The 15,864-nt window shown below is 45.9% G+C and overlaps 1 non-coding gene across 1 annotated transcript; it reads right to left on the bottom strand.

Moving 5' to 3' along the window:
* Nucleotides 1-15,742: 15,742 nt before the first annotated feature.
* On the bottom strand, nt 15,743-15,816 carry TRNAT-AGU (transfer RNA threonine (anticodon AGU)). Its single transcript has one exon. It is a non-coding gene; the product is annotated as a tRNA-Thr (tRNA).
* Between the last annotated feature and the right edge of the window lie 48 nt (nt 15,817-15,864).

The raw sequence follows: 15,864 nt of genomic DNA, 5'->3' as shown, positions 1-15,864 counted from the left end.
CGCAAAATGTAAATTATGTATAATGCCTAAGGTCGAATGTATAAACTTGTACCCCCCACTACCCTCCCCCCCATCCCATATCCCTCCCCCAGCTACCTCTCCTTCCCCTTACCCCCCTTTCCCTTCCCTACCCCCCCCCCAACCCCCTTTCACTGCTTCACCAAAGCCGGAATATATAGGAAATTGCTGTGTACCGATACTGATTGCAGACAAAGCGTAATGCCCCCTTTCCCTCCCCCTTCCCCCCCTTCTCTTCCCCCCCTACTCTTCCCCGTTGCAGGACCTACTCCCTATCCCCCCCTGCTCCCCACATACCCCACCCCTCCCTTTCCCTGCCCCCTCCAAACCCCGTCCCCCTGAGATGGTCCACTCACCCTTGAATCTGCCTGATCAAGCACGGTCATGAATCTGGTCCTAACAGGCGCAATATCGGGGACTTCCACACGAGGTCGCACAACACTTGTGCTAAGTTAACTGTATAAGGTGTAAATTGTTATATGTGATTCTTGTACAATGCTGAAGGTTCAATGTTTAAGCCTGTACCCCCCCATCCCCTATTCCTTTCCCCCCCAGGGACCCCCCCACCACCACCCCCCCCCTCCATCCACCCCCTCCCCGGTCTCCCTGAGAAGGAAAGATGTCCCGCTTACACACCATTCCCTCTGCTCCCCCCCTCCCCCCTCTCCCCTCCCACCCATTTTTCCTCCAGGACCCACTCCCTTCCCCCCCTACATCCACCCCTAAACCCTCCCCCCCTCACACCAACGGATCAGGGACCCCTCCCATACACCCCTTCCCCCCTCCATCAGTCTCTAATCACTTCAGGTATATAACATCACTTTCCAATAGACCCCACCGACAGAGGGCCCAAAACGAGGTCTCAACCCTCCCTCCTCCCCCCCTCTCGCCCACCCCCCATCCCAACTACCCCCCCTCCCTACACTCCCCTCCCTTGCTCTCCCCTTGCTACCTTCTCTCCCCCATCCTTGCCCCCACCCCCCAATCCAACAGGCCTGCCACCCCACCGAATAAGCCAACCCGGCGATGCGGAAGCCGGTGGAAGTCGCAGAATTTTCTGGGTCTCCACCCGGCCCGTCTTCACTGGTGTGCGTTCTAGGACCCGCCCCCAAGGGTCTTACACCCACTAACCGGTTCTTTACTTAAGACCGGTCAAACACTTTCAGACCCCATTAGGGTCGTTTTTCCTTCCTTTTTCAGCCGCTGTCACTGTCCCAGCGGCCCCCCTCCCGACCCACCTCCCCCTAGCCCATTTTGACTGCACTCCCCAACACTACTCCAGCGACAACACACGCAAACTTAGTAGAGAGATAACTATGTCCCACCAAAAAGCTCTAAAAATTGTCTCCCTAAACGTGAAGGGTCTCCACAATAATCGAAAGCGCCGCCTGGCCCTCCAGGAGATAAAGAAAACAGGAGGGGACGTTGTTTTCCTCCAGGAGACGCACTTCACGTCGCAAGAGCCACCTAAAATATTCCAGCATGCATTTCCAATGAGTTATTTCTCATCCTTCAGCAGCAAGCGTAGAGGGGTTGCCATTCTGTTCCGACAGGGCACCCCATTTAATCTAACAAAAACCCAGGCAGATCCAGAGGGGAGATTTATTGTAGTCTATGGCTCACTATCCGGCACGTCAATCGCCCTTATTAACCTATACGCCCCAAACAAAAACCAGACTGAATTTCTTAAAAAGGTTCTGGAAGAAATTGACCCACTATACCTATCCTCGATACTCATTGCAGGGGATTTAAACATGGCTCTCAACCCAAAGGAAGACAAATCGAGCCACCCAGGACGACAACACTCTACTCAGTCACAAAGACTGGGGAAAAAATTCAAGGACATTATCGGGGACTTTTCTCTGGTAGACATTTGGAGAACACAACATCAGGGACAAAGAGATTATACCTTTTACTCTGCGCCTCACCAGTCTTACTCCCATATTGATTACTTTCTTGCTTCCAAGAACGTCCTAGAGGCCACCACTGACACAGATATCGGCCCAATTACATGGTCGGATCATGCTCCCATCACCATGATCCTATCCATCCCCTTTGGGAAAACTATTTCGTACTGCTGGAAACTAAACGATTCCTTACTGAACCACTCCGGGACAGTGACGGAACTCAAAAAATCCCTTAAGGAATACTTCAGAATAAACACAGGCTCCGTAACCTCTCCAGCAAGCCTGTGGGAAGCCCATAAGGCGACAATTCGAGGAAATCTTATCTCGATTGCCTCCCACCGGAAGAAAACTAAACTCAAATTAACTAAAGAGCTCACAACCAAAATAATCGACTTAGAGCAACAGCATAAAAATAACCCCTCCCGGAGAATTTATAAACAGTTGACAATTGCTCGAAACGATTTAAGGACCATCCAATTAGAAAGTGTAGAAAAAGCTCTTAGATGGACGGGTCAGCGGTATTATGATAAAGGGAACAAGGCCGATAGACTTCTTGCCAGCAAATTAAGAGGAATACAGAAAAGATCCCAAATCACGGCGATCAGGAATAACTCTGGTGAACTCCAATACAACGAAAAAAAGATAGCAGAGGAATTCACCAAATTTTACACTAAACTGTATAACCTAAGAGCCCACTCTGCAAACTCTAAAGAGGCGGATACGGCTTTAGCCGCCGGTTACCTAACCGAATACGACCTTCCTTCACTAACAGAGGGAGAAAATACTTACCTAAATGCGAAAATCACGCTAGAGGAATTAGAAATGGCCGTTAGAGCCTCCAAAAATTCTAAGGCGCCGGGCCCTGATGGCTTCACGAATGCATACTACAAAAAATTCTTCCCCATTCTGTCCAAACATCTATTAAGTTTGTTCAACTAATTTCTAGAAGGGAGCCCTATCCCGTCCACAATGTCGTCTGCAAATTTGGCAATAATACTTAAAGACGGGAAGGACCCCACCCAATGTGGCAGTTACAGACCAATTTCACTGTTGAACAACGACCTTAAACTATACAGTAAAATTTTGGCGAACAGACTTAACCCCATCCTCCCGAGACTAATACACAAGGACCAGGTCGGGTTTGTCCTGGGCCGTCAGGCCTCAGACAATACACGCAAAATCATAAATTTAGTAGATCATGCCCACCTTTCAGGCTCAAAGGCAATGTTACTAAGCCTTGACGCAGAGAAGGCATTTGACAGGATTGATTGGCTATTTCTAAACCAGACACTGATTAAGTTCGGCTTCAGAGACTCGTTCCTAAAGGGCGTTCAAGCACTTTACCAGAATCCCTCAGCCTCGGTACGCCTCTCGGGCGGAGGCTCTGAACAATTCCGAATCCAGAACGGTACCCGTCAAGGATGCCCCCTATCTCCCCTTCTCTTCGCCCTCACGATTGAACCATTGGCGTCTAAAATAAGAGGGAACCCGAACATTCAGGGAATCCCGATTGATAATTCACAATACAAAATTTCCCTATTCGCTGATGATATCATCCTTACCCTGACTAAACCTCTAACTTCCCATCTCTAACCTCCAGAGGGAACTGACGGAGTTTGGCAGAGTATCAGGATATAAGATAAACAGCGACAAATCAGAGGCCCTAAATCTTAGTCTCCCGGATCCCGAAGTCAACCTCCTCAAAACCAATTTCAGCTACAGATGGTGCCCTTCATACATTAAATATCTGGGAGTTAATGTATCAAGGCACTATCGGGATCTATACCGGGATAACTACCCGCGTTTATGGAATAAGATCGAAAAGGATCTAGATCAGTGGGAAGGTTACCAGATCTCGTGGATCGGTCGAATGACTTCCACTAAGATGAATATACTCCCAAGAATGTTATACCTCTTTCAAACACTCCCGACCCACGTCCCAGGCGCTGATCTTAAACACATGCAAAACAGAATATTTCAATTTATTTGGCAGGGCAAAAGACCCCGAGTCGCCAGATCGGTTTTGATGGCTGCAAGATCTAGGGGAGGTCTGGGGGTACCGGACTTACACAGATATTACCTAGCTGCACAGCTTAAGCAGGTGGTGATGTGGAATTCTGACCCGATCCGTTGTAGTTGGGTAGAGATAGAGACTCAATGTGCCAAAGTGCCTTCTCTGCAAGCCTGCCTCTGGAGCCTGGACAGAGGAGAGGGTCATACACACAACCTGAAACTACAGGCCTCTCGTTTCACATGGGACGTCTGGTCTCGTTGTAAATACAAATATGGCCTTACTACCAAAAGCTCCCAATTGACCCCCATTTTCAACAATCCAAAGTTCCCCCCGGGATGTGGATCTAAACTGTTCGAACAATACAGCACAAGGGGTATAGAGGCGATTGCGGATCTTCTGAGCCTGGGGAGGCTTCTGAGTTTCCAAGAGGTAAGGACCAAATATAAAATGAAAGAATTGGACACATTCAAATATCTTCAAATCAGAAACTTTATTAGGACAACATGTCCTCTCCCAGAATACCCCACTCTCACATCATTTGAACTTCTTTGCGAGACAAAGACCCATCAGAAAGGTCTAATCTCAGATATATACGGGGCTCTAGAGCGCTCCTCGACCCCAAAAGAGCATGACTATATGCTCAAATGGGCAGCTGACCTGAATATTGGTATAGACAGAGAGACTTGGGAAGAAATCTGGGAGACAGCTTCGGAGACCTCCCTATGTACTACAATAAAGGAAAACATTTACAAAATTATGTTTGGCTGGTATCTTACCCCAGCACGATTAAACCAAATCTACCCTCTGGCATCAGATCAATGTTGGAGAGGCTGTGGTCATAGAGGGGACATGGTCCACATCTGGTGGTCCTGTCCAGAAATTGTTAAGTACTGGGCCAAGGTCCAAATTTTAATAAAAGAGGTCACCGACCTAGAAGTGCCTATTGAACCACTGACCTACCTGTTGGCTGCACCCTTGAAGGACATTGTCTGGCCAGTCAGGAAATTGATCTCCTTCATTATGACCGCGGCTCGATGCTGTATTGCGGACTCCTGGAGGAAGACAACTACGCCAGCACTAGGCACAATTAGGAAAAGAGTCGACGAGGTGATGGTTATGGAGAGGCTCACAGCCATCGTCCGCCAAAAAATGCCGGCACACGAGGATATTTGGGATCCATGGATCTCCTACAATAGGACCAGACAACCAAATCTAACGTACTAGACACTGATCACCCCACCATAGGCGCTCGAACGCAGCCCTAAAGGCCATACTCCTAAACAGTCAGATGGGTCTTCCCCCCCCCCTTCCTACCCCTCCCCCCCTCTCTACCCTCCCCCCCTTTTTTTCCCTCCTCAGTACCCCCCCTCTGCCTTCTCTCTTCGAAGGCCCCCCTCCCTTTTTCTACTGGCAACGGCGGTTGCCTATCTGTTTCCCCCCAAAAAAAATTGCGGAATTGAAAATGTTAGGCTTTTTTGCACAATGCCACTGTATGTTTACCTGAATGCCTAATAAAACTGTTTGGAAAAAAAAAAAAAAAGATCTCAGCTTGAGAATAAAGGATATGTACCAGAATGGACAGAGCATTGCACAGATCCACCGCTGGTTAGCTGCTTCGGGCCTCGGTTTAGCAAAAAGCACTGTTAGTTATCATGCGCATGGGAAGGCAAAAAACGTCGAAAGAAAGCCGACTGTCACTACTAAGTACCAGTACTTACTGCATTTTCCTCCATAACTCTACCAACATCTTGTACTGAACTGTACAGTACAGTACTAGTAATATTTTATTAATCTTTACAGTACCTTTTGACTGTACTGTACAGTATAACATTTCTGCCATTCTTACAATCAGTCACTAGCTTTTTAAGTCAACTCTACAGTAATATACTGTACTGTCTTCTGTACTTTAGGAGGTGATGTGATAGTGTAGTGTAATCATTTCAAAATATTCTGTTATCTTTGAACTAATAATCCTGCAGTTTGAGGGGCTATTTATTTAATGTATTCATACTGTATACTGTAGCGCCCAAAGTGTACTCACAGTACTATAAGTGCAGCAGCAACATCAGACAATAAGAAATCTGTGCGCTATTGTGATGCTTAATTTGCCTACTGTAACAAATTGTTCTGTTTTTCTTTACACATTAGGGCGAACACTCTTCTGGTGGACCAAATAAGTGACGCGAATGATGACACGTGTGCCACAAGGGTAAAGAATGCACTAGAGGCTACTCACAAAATAAAAGCATCAGAGACCAGTATCAGGTTGATGAGATGGAAATTGGGATGGAAATATGGGCGTTTTAAGTAAGTACAGTATACAGTACGTCACCCATGCCCTCTTTTTTTATGTTAGGCTCCCTCCTAATACAGTATCATACTGTACTGTATGTCCAGCATTTAGTGGCTCTAACATTTTTCCTTGTCATTACAGAGCATATCCTATGATAAGGGAAGCCAACAAAATAAAAAGAGTGGACCAGCATCAGGCATGGATTGAAAGTGGCGAGACTTTCAATGATGTCATCTTTACAGACGAGACAACTGTTGCGCTTGAGAGGTTTGCCCGTTTTGGATTCTACAAAAAAGGACGCCTATTTAAAAAAAAATTTAAAATTTAAAGTTTTTAAAAAAATCTTTTGACATAAATACTGTATTGTTATAACCATTTATTTATGTTAATCAGGCACAGATAAGTATGATACAGGCACTATACTGCACTGTAATTACTGTATGGCACTCAAACTAACCATGTATGCATTTATTGTTTCTTTTCATTTTCAGAACTGCCGCAAGCAAGGAAGGGGAAAGGGGGGATGTGTAAGATAATAGTTACTGTATAGAAATTCGTGTTTGCCAAAAAAAAAAATATGTTTTAAAAAAATCTTTTGAAATACTGTATTTTCAAAGCTGCAGCCCCCTCTCTCCCCATCTCGCAATACCATAACGAAGAGAAAGACAAGAGCTACTGTATTGTATTTTTGTACTGTATTATGCATTAAAAAATAAAATCTAGGGGGGCGTGGCCAACTGCAGAGCTGAGAAGACGTGCAGCTCAGGAGCTCCGAGACCCAAAGCCCCATAACGCAGCCTTTCTCCTGCAAAACCACAGGGATTTATCCCTGAACATACCAGCGGAAGGCGCGCGGGCGGCGGAGCCGTTAAATAAATAATAAAAAATGTAAAAAAACCTCCAACCAGCCGACGGAGAGCACGGAGGGGCCGGGAGACGCGGTGAGGCGGCCATTACCCCCAAATGACGGCCCGGACACGGCTGAGATCGGCGCTCCTCCCTGACCCCACAGTGCGTGGGTGGCCAGGTAAGAAGCAGGATGAGAGGCTGCCTGCCGTTAGTCCCAGAGCGGCTGCAAGTGCGCGACTGAAGGTTGGTGGGGCTACAGCAGAGGGTTGAGGGGAGCGAGGGCGGCCATTTTGACCCGGAACCCGCAGAAGTGACGACGGAGTGTGCGGGCTACCCCCCCCCCTCCTAAAACCACGGACCAGGGCCCCCAGGAGATTGGGGTGACCCAGTAGTGAAATTCCCTGGGGAAAGAGCGCTTCTGCAGAAGTGCACAAAGAGCCTACAGAGGAGAGGGCTTTTACACATGTACACAGCCCACCCTCCATAATTAAAGGGGACTTGCATGATTAAAAATAAAACTTAACGAAGCAGCAGCACAGCCACAGAGATTCGCGCTGCACAAAGAGAAATTGGCCCACAAACCCCAAAAAGCCCACCAGATACTGCAGGAGGCAGCTAACAAGAGCCCAAAAGTAAAGAATTAAAAAGCACATTCAATACCTAAGATGGCCGCTGGAGACCTCTGACTGGGGAGAGAGAGGACAGGAGTGAGGCAAAAAAACAGCCTGGCAGAGGGGATCAAACTGAGGGATCAGAGGTAAAACACAAAGAGGCCTGAAGGAGACCCCACTGACCAATAGATTGCATACCACGGGCACTACCTGAACATCATAGCCCGAAACCAGACGCTGAACAGCCGAGCACATGCACGCCCCCTCCCCCCCCCCCCCCCCGTCCCCCGATGAAACTCTAAAGAACCAGGGTCTATACAATTAGTCCCGTGCACTAACAGAATGTCCAAGTGAGGGGATGCAATTGTGGTACTGAGATGAGCCTAGAGAAAGGACAAAATTCACACCGAGTTTTCATAATTTAATGCAACCAAACAAATAATAAAAAAGAAAGATCTAGGACTGACTTACCTCTACACACCTTCCAGCTGCGCACCGGCGACATGACTCCCCCCAGAAAGTCAGGGAAACCGGAAGCCTCCACGTTCTTCACGAAAAGGAACGCGACGCCTTCACTAGCAGGCAAGGGGAAAGCAGCACAAGCCCAAGACCAAGAGGAAACTGACTCAGGGTCGGATGCAGATCAAAACCCACATATCAGGAACGAACTAAAAGCCTGGGTCAAAGAAATAAAGCAGACGTTCCATGAGGAGCTGCAAAGTGCAATGCAGAGCCTCCACACTAAAATCGTGGAGGTAGAAGAACGGACAACAGGGCTGGAGGTAGCCATGGAAGCAGTCACCGAAAAGCAAGTGGAGACTGACGGAGATATATCCCAAAAGAAGGAACAGATATCCCGACTCCAGGACACCCAAGAAGAGGCAGAGAATAGATCACGAAGGAACAATCTCAGAATTCTAAACATCCCAGAGTCAGTCCTTAATGAAGAAATTAAGCCCTACCTAAACAGGCTATTCCAGAGTATACTCCAGAAGCTACCAACGCTAAGCTGGAACTGGACAGAGCCCACAGAATATACAGACCGAAAGAATTCGAAAACAGAGGGCCCAGAGACATAATTACAAGGTTTCACTATTACTCCACCAAAGAGGAAATATTCAACAAAGTCAGAAATCTAGACAAGATTCCTTTTGAAGACGCAGAACTGCAAATCTTCTCAGGTCTCGCGCCAACAACAATAGCTAAAAGACACGAACTCAGAGAAATCACAGGCTACCTGAGGAGTAAAGACGTCAGATACAGATGGGGCTTCCCCATTTCGCCTTCAAGCCTCACACAAGGGAAAACAAGCCACTTTAAGAACCCCAGAGGAAGGCCCGGAATTTATCTCCGCGCTGGGCTTGGAGATCCCAGAGGAATTAAGGAGAGACACAGCGAGGGCACCCCCGCAACCGAGACGAGAAAGGTGGTCCAGAATGACAACAAACCCAAGATAGCCCACCAAGCCCCAAACTTTGAGGTTTACTAATTCGAACTTGGCAAAGCTATGAGAGCACAGGAGAGAAGCCCACCTCAATCGATGCCCCCAGCCCTGAACTTTTATACCGTTCCAAATAAAAGGATGTGAACAACTGGGGGCATGAGGCGGGGAAAAAGAGAACAGAATAATTAAACAACTGTTAGTATAAGGAATAAGCCATTATTATTCCTTCAAAGACTCTGCTTAGCGTAGTTAAAAATATAACTGTGCTTAATACTGTACAATATGTTTGATTCAAAAGTTTGACTGTTGTGTTTTCTCTCCCTATATATGTGTTTTAGTTCCAGTCAGTCCTATTAGAAAAGAAGGTTGCCCAGCAAACCGGAACACCGACATGTGTCCAAAGCAGAGCTGACTACTGTATACGTCCAAAACCTTTCAGACTGCAAGTATCACATTGCACCCCACACACATCTTTCCCTTTTTCTTGACTCTGCATGTCCCAAATACCCCAAACGCAGAGTCAAAGGCCCAAAGCACCAGAGGGCCCTACCCCATACCATGTTAAAATTCCACAAGGTTACTTTTGTTTTCCCCTAATTTCCCCCCCATCTCATCCTCACTGGAATACGCTTGTATACATCCAAAAAGACATAACCAAAAAACAAGCTAAGATATGGCCCCGAAAACCAGATAATTTCTACAAGGCACCCAACAATAAACAGACGGCCCTAGCGAATACCTCTTGAAAGTCCTACACAGGTGGTACTATATACCAGCGTGACTCCACTCTTTCTTCCCGCTAACCTCCCCTATGTACTGGCGCAACTGTGGTCAAATAAGCACATTTAAACACATCTGGTGTTCCTGCCCTAAAATAATCCTGTTTTGGGGTAGAATGAGACGGCTAATAGAAGGGGTAACAGGGTTGGAATTACCCTCGAACATAGAAACAGCGCTCTTACTAAAACCTAACGAGGGCCTAGAGAGAAAAATAGACTATCTGATAACACAGATCCTATCAGCAGCCAAAACACTAATCCACGACAGGTACAGAGGCGACACATTTAATTCGAAGTCGGCTAGTTCCGCAAGCCGGGAGATTTCCCGGCTTGCTAGCTGAATCCCCTCAGTGTGCCGCGCGTCACCGATGCGCGGTCACGCTTCATCGGGTGCCTGCGCCCCCTGCGCGCATGCCCAGGGCTCCCCGAGGGAGCCCTGGTGTCCCGCGATGTGGGGGACGGCGGTGGGGGGTTCTGGGGGACCCGGCGGACCCGGAGAGGGGAGGGGGAAGCCCCGATCGGAGGGCCGCTCCTCCGAGGCTTCGGCGCGCGCACGGGACACCCCGGCGCGCGCCCGGTTACTGTCGCGGCCGAGACCAGGTAAATGTTAGAATAAACTCGGCAGCGACAGTACAATACCTTCCTGACAACATGGGATCCGTGGGAGACATACATTTGGAAGAACCCAATTGGAACTACGAAATAAGGAGATTACCAACGGTTAAGCAGATTTAGACTTGATTAAGGATGTAACAAGTATACTTGAATGTACGCTTCCTGCGTGGAGCCCATGATGGATGTCACCCTACTGCCCCCCCCTCACAATCTTTTTTATTTTCTGTACCCTGTCCCCCTTCCCTTTCTTTTCCCCTTTTATGTTGTCATGTTCAGATTTGAAAAAAATAAAAAATATTTAAGTTGAAAAAAAAAAATCTATTTTTTAAACCCCTCTTGCCGACCTGAAATTCTTATGAACAGTTCAACAAACAAGTATTGCACTTCACATTAGTTTGGGAAAAAATATATATAAAAACAAAAAATGCTTTTTAAAAATTATTATATTTTTATTGTTTAATCAATCATTTCTGTTAATAATGCAATAAAATGCTATAGAAAAATACTATTTTCCTGCATTAAGGATTATCCAACATGTCTTCTGCCCAGCTCATGATAATCACGCAACAGTACATTTACGTTAATGGATCTGTTGGAGGGCTCTGTTGTTGTGTTGTTGATAAGCTTTGAACTTCAAGTTGACTTGTTTTGTTACAGTACAATAGCAGTTTTAGAAGGGCTTTCTTAGCTGGGCCTGTATCTCACACAACATGTTACTCTTATTACTAGTGGGGGGGAGTGTTGTGTTGAAGAAAAGGCAAGTTAGAAGGGCTTAGCTTATCGCACTTGCGCATGCGTGGCATGGTTTGTCAGAGGTGTTGATGAGGTTAAAATCCTTGAGCCGTGTGTGTGCGGGGAGGGGAGAGGGGTGCGAGCTGTGCTAGCTGTATGAAGTTCCAAGCTGTAGTTCAAAGACATATTCTCAACAGGTCATCATAATGTTTGGATCCCCACACCCCCAAATAAAAATCACAGTACTACAGTATGCCACCCACCTCAGAAAGAACGTACATAACTAGTGTGGAATTAAAAAGCAACAGTGCTGTTTGATTCTCATAATATCCATAATTGCTACAGTATGCAAGCCCATGGTGATAACCCCAAAAAATATACAGTATATTGTACTGCATTTGTAAAACTTGAATCTCAGAAAATCCATACTTGCTATGCAAGCCATGGCGATGACCAAAAAATAGTTTTTGCGGATTTGCGAACATGTTACTGTAATACAACACATGTTTATTGCTTATTTGATTATACTACAGTATTGCAGACATGAATATCGCATACTGAACGTGTGTTTGGGGGGGTTAAAATCATCACACCCCCCCACCCCCCAAAATATTATTTTTTTGTTTAATCAATTATTTCTGGTTTTTATTTTCAGTACTGTACTGTACAGCCATACAGAATCAAATGCAACCATAACGAAGGAAAAGACTAGCCTGAACACGAATTATTGTATTTTTGCATTTTTGTATGATTCATTACCCAATAAAATTCTAAAGAACAATTATTAATGATTTGATTCAACTACTAAAGTGTGTGGGTGTGGGGTGCTAGCTTTGAAGGCTGTATGGTAATCTTATTACCAGCTCTGTGGGGGGGAGGGGTGTTGTGTTGTTGATAAGCGGTGAACTCCAAGATGACTTGGCACAGCACAATAGAAGAAGCTTTGAAGGGCTTATGGCGCGCATGCGTGGCAGGCATCACAGCCGATTTCAGCCAACATGGTAATCGTGACATTGAATTGCTATTGCATTTTGATGACAACAACTCGCGATTGCCCACTTGAGTTTCTTGACGGTATTGCAGAACACGCTAAAATGCCATTTTCTAATCCGGACAAAACGATAACCAAACCGCGTGTTTAAGTCGGCACGATTAAATCAAATTGCGCGCCATCGAATTGGTATTCCGATCTACATACCGCGTTAATCGTTCGAATAGCGGCCGCTGCATCAGTACATGCTCCGGTCCCATTGCATACGTTAATGCGGGGTATGCCTGTGTTACATAGTTACATACATGCTCCGGTCCCATTGCGTACGTTAATGCGGGGTATGCCTGTGTTACATAGTTACATACATGCTCCTGTCCCATTGCGTACGTTAATGCGGGGTATGCCTGTGTTACATAGTTACATACATGCTCCGGTCCCATTGCGTACGTTAATGCGGGGTATGCCTGTGTTACATAGTTACATACATGCTCCGGTCCCATTGCGTACGTTAATGCGGGGTATGCCTGTGTTACATAGTTACATACATGCTCCTGTCCCATTGCGTACGTTAATGCGGGGTATGCCTGTGTTACATAGTTACATACATGCTCCGGTCCCATTGCGTACGTTAATGCGGGGTATGCCTGTGTTACATAGTTACATACATGCTGCGGTCCCATTGCGTACGTTATGCGGGGTATGCCTGTGTTACATAGTTACATACATGCTCCGGTCCCATTGCGTATTTTAATGTGGGGTATGCCTGTGTTACATAGTTACATACATGCTCCGGTCCCATTGCGTACGTTAATGCGGGATATGCCTGTGTTACATAGTTACATACATGGTCCGGTCCCATTGCGTACGTTAATGCGGGGTATGCCTGTGTTACATAGTTACATACATGCTCCGGTCCCATCGCGTACGTTAATGCGGGGTATGTCTGTGTTACATAGTTACATACATGCTCCGGTCCTGCTGCGTACGTTAATGCGGGGTATGCCTGTGTTACATAGTTACATACATGCTCCGGTCCCATTGCGTACGTTAATGCGGGGTATGCCTGTGTTACATAGTTACATACATGGTTCGGTCCCATTGCGTACGTTAATGCGGGGTATGCCTGTGTTACATAGTTACATACATGCTCCGGTCCCATTGCGTACGTTAATGCGGGGTATACCTGTGTTACATAGTTACATACATGCTCTGGTCCCATTGCTTACGTTAATGCTGGGTATGCCTGTGTTACATAGTTACATACATGCTCCGGTCCCATTGCGTACGTTAATGCGGGGTATGCCTGTGTTACATACTTACATACATGCTCCGGTCCCATTGCGTACGTTAATGCGGGATATGCCTGTGTTACATAGTTACCTACATGGTCCGGTCCCATTGCGTACGTTAATGCGGGGTATGCCTGTGTTACATAGTTACATACATGCTCCGGTCCCATCGCGTACGTTAATGCGGGGTATGTCTGTGTTACATAGTTACATACATGCTCCGGTCCCGCTGCGTACGTTAATGCGGGGTATGCCTGTGTTACATAGTTACATACATGCTCCGGTCCCATTGCGTACGTTAATGCGGGGTATGCCTGTGTTACATAGTTACATACATGGTTCGGTCCCATTGCGTACGTTAATGCGGGGTATGCCTGTGTTACATAGTTACATACATGCTCCGGTCCCATTGCGTACGTTAATGCGGGGTATACCTGTGTTACATAGTTACATACATGCTCTGGTCCCATTGCATACGTTAATGCTGGGTATGCCTGTGTTACATAGTTACATACATGCTCCGGTCCCATTGCGTACGTTAATGCGGGGTATGCCTGTGTTACATACTTACATACATGCTCCGGTCCCATTGCGTACGTTAATGCGGGGTATGCCTGTGTTACATAGTTACATACATGCTCCGGTCCCATTGCGTACGTTAATGCTGGGTATGCCTGTGTTACATAGTTACATACATGCTCCGGTCCCATTGCGTACGTTAATGCGGGGTATGTCTGTGTTACATAGTTACATACATGCTCCGGTCCCATTGCGCACGTTAATGCGGGGTATGGCTGTGTTACATAGTTACATACATGCTACGGTCCCATTGCGTACGTTAATGCGGGGTATGCCTGTGTTACATAGTTACATACATGCTCCGGTCCCATTGCGTACGTTAATGCGGGGTAAGCCTGTAAAGACTTCTGATATTGAACTGGAAACCTGATTCCTGATTGAAGATTTTTCTAACAGCATGTACTTTCAGAGAATATATCATTTTGTGGGAACGTGTTTCCTCTAGGGGTAATTTTGCCTTGTTAATGATGGCGGGCAACACTTTCAACATTTCTGGTGTGAAAAGTCTTACTAATTTGGAGTTCAATTTGATCAATAAAGTATGTAAACCTGATTTGGATCAGAACAACCGTCTGCAGAGTATCTGTCCCCGTCCAGATTATTTTTCCTACGTAGGTAATGCGTGCACTGAGAAAAAATCACACTGACACACAGGAGTTCAGAATGATAATGTCTGACTTTATTCCTACACAGCCTGCGTTCATATACAGGGGCTGCAGGGGAGGGGGTTTGTATGCAAAAGAGCTGTCTCAGTGGTTCTTTGTTAGGTCTTGTCCTTGTATGGTTTTGTTGTTATGATTTATGGTCTTGTTATTCCAGTTTTTGAACACATCAGCATTTGAGTGGAATTCCTAGGTGGGGAGCCATCTTCCATACTTGATGGGAGGGGTAGCTGTGGTAGCCATTTTGAGTAAGGAATCATAGCAAGGTACACATTACAAATGAAGAAGAAATAGGCATTTTATCCAATCCATCACAAACCTATACATATGTAGTATCACTCACAATCAGGGGCGACCGGGCAATACTATTAAGTATTCATATAGATATCTGGGACAATATTAAGAGTTTATTTTTATCACATTTATGACATCTTATCTTGGTCACATGATATGCAATGTACCCGAAACAGCTACCAACGACTGCTCAATTTGTGCTGAAAATCATTATATAATTTTCATTCAGTGCAGGTACATACTGTATGAAGCAGGTCACAGGGATCCTACTTAAACAAATCTATACCAAAAGTTTGAACATTTGCTGTATGTGGCCACTCAGGTGGCAAACACTCTTGGCATTGAAGGGGTTAAGGTTGGGGTGTTGGTTTTGAGATTGAATTGTCAGGTTGGGTGGGAGAAGCTCCGGGTCCCAGTCCTGTTCCATGGATGCTCTGATCTCAGTTTTTTTATCCCATTAAAATAGATGGTTTTATAGCAATATTTCTCCAACAACAGAAAAATTACAATGGTGTATAAAATGCAGAATGGGGGAAAAAATATATATATTTGACAGTGTTCCCAACCTGATAAAAGGAGGTGCACGTGGTGACTGACCAATTTTTAGCATTTTCACACAGTCAGTTAACAACGTCACTTTTACTCTCGGGAATAAAAACACAAGCAGGCGCTGCTGAGAGTTGAACTCAGGATCTCCTGTTTACTAGACAGGTGCTTTAACCAGCTAAGCCACAGCGCCTGGTGCTGCCTGCAATCTTCCCTATGTGATAAAGAATCTGGTATATGT

Source organism: Ascaphus truei, chromosome 5 (assembly GCF_040206685.1).
Source record: "Ascaphus truei isolate aAscTru1 chromosome 5, aAscTru1.hap1, whole genome shotgun sequence".
In the NCBI taxonomy this organism is placed as follows: Eukaryota; Metazoa; Chordata; class Amphibia; order Anura; family Ascaphidae; genus Ascaphus; species Ascaphus truei.
This window is presented reverse-complemented; position numbering and strand designations above follow the sequence as displayed.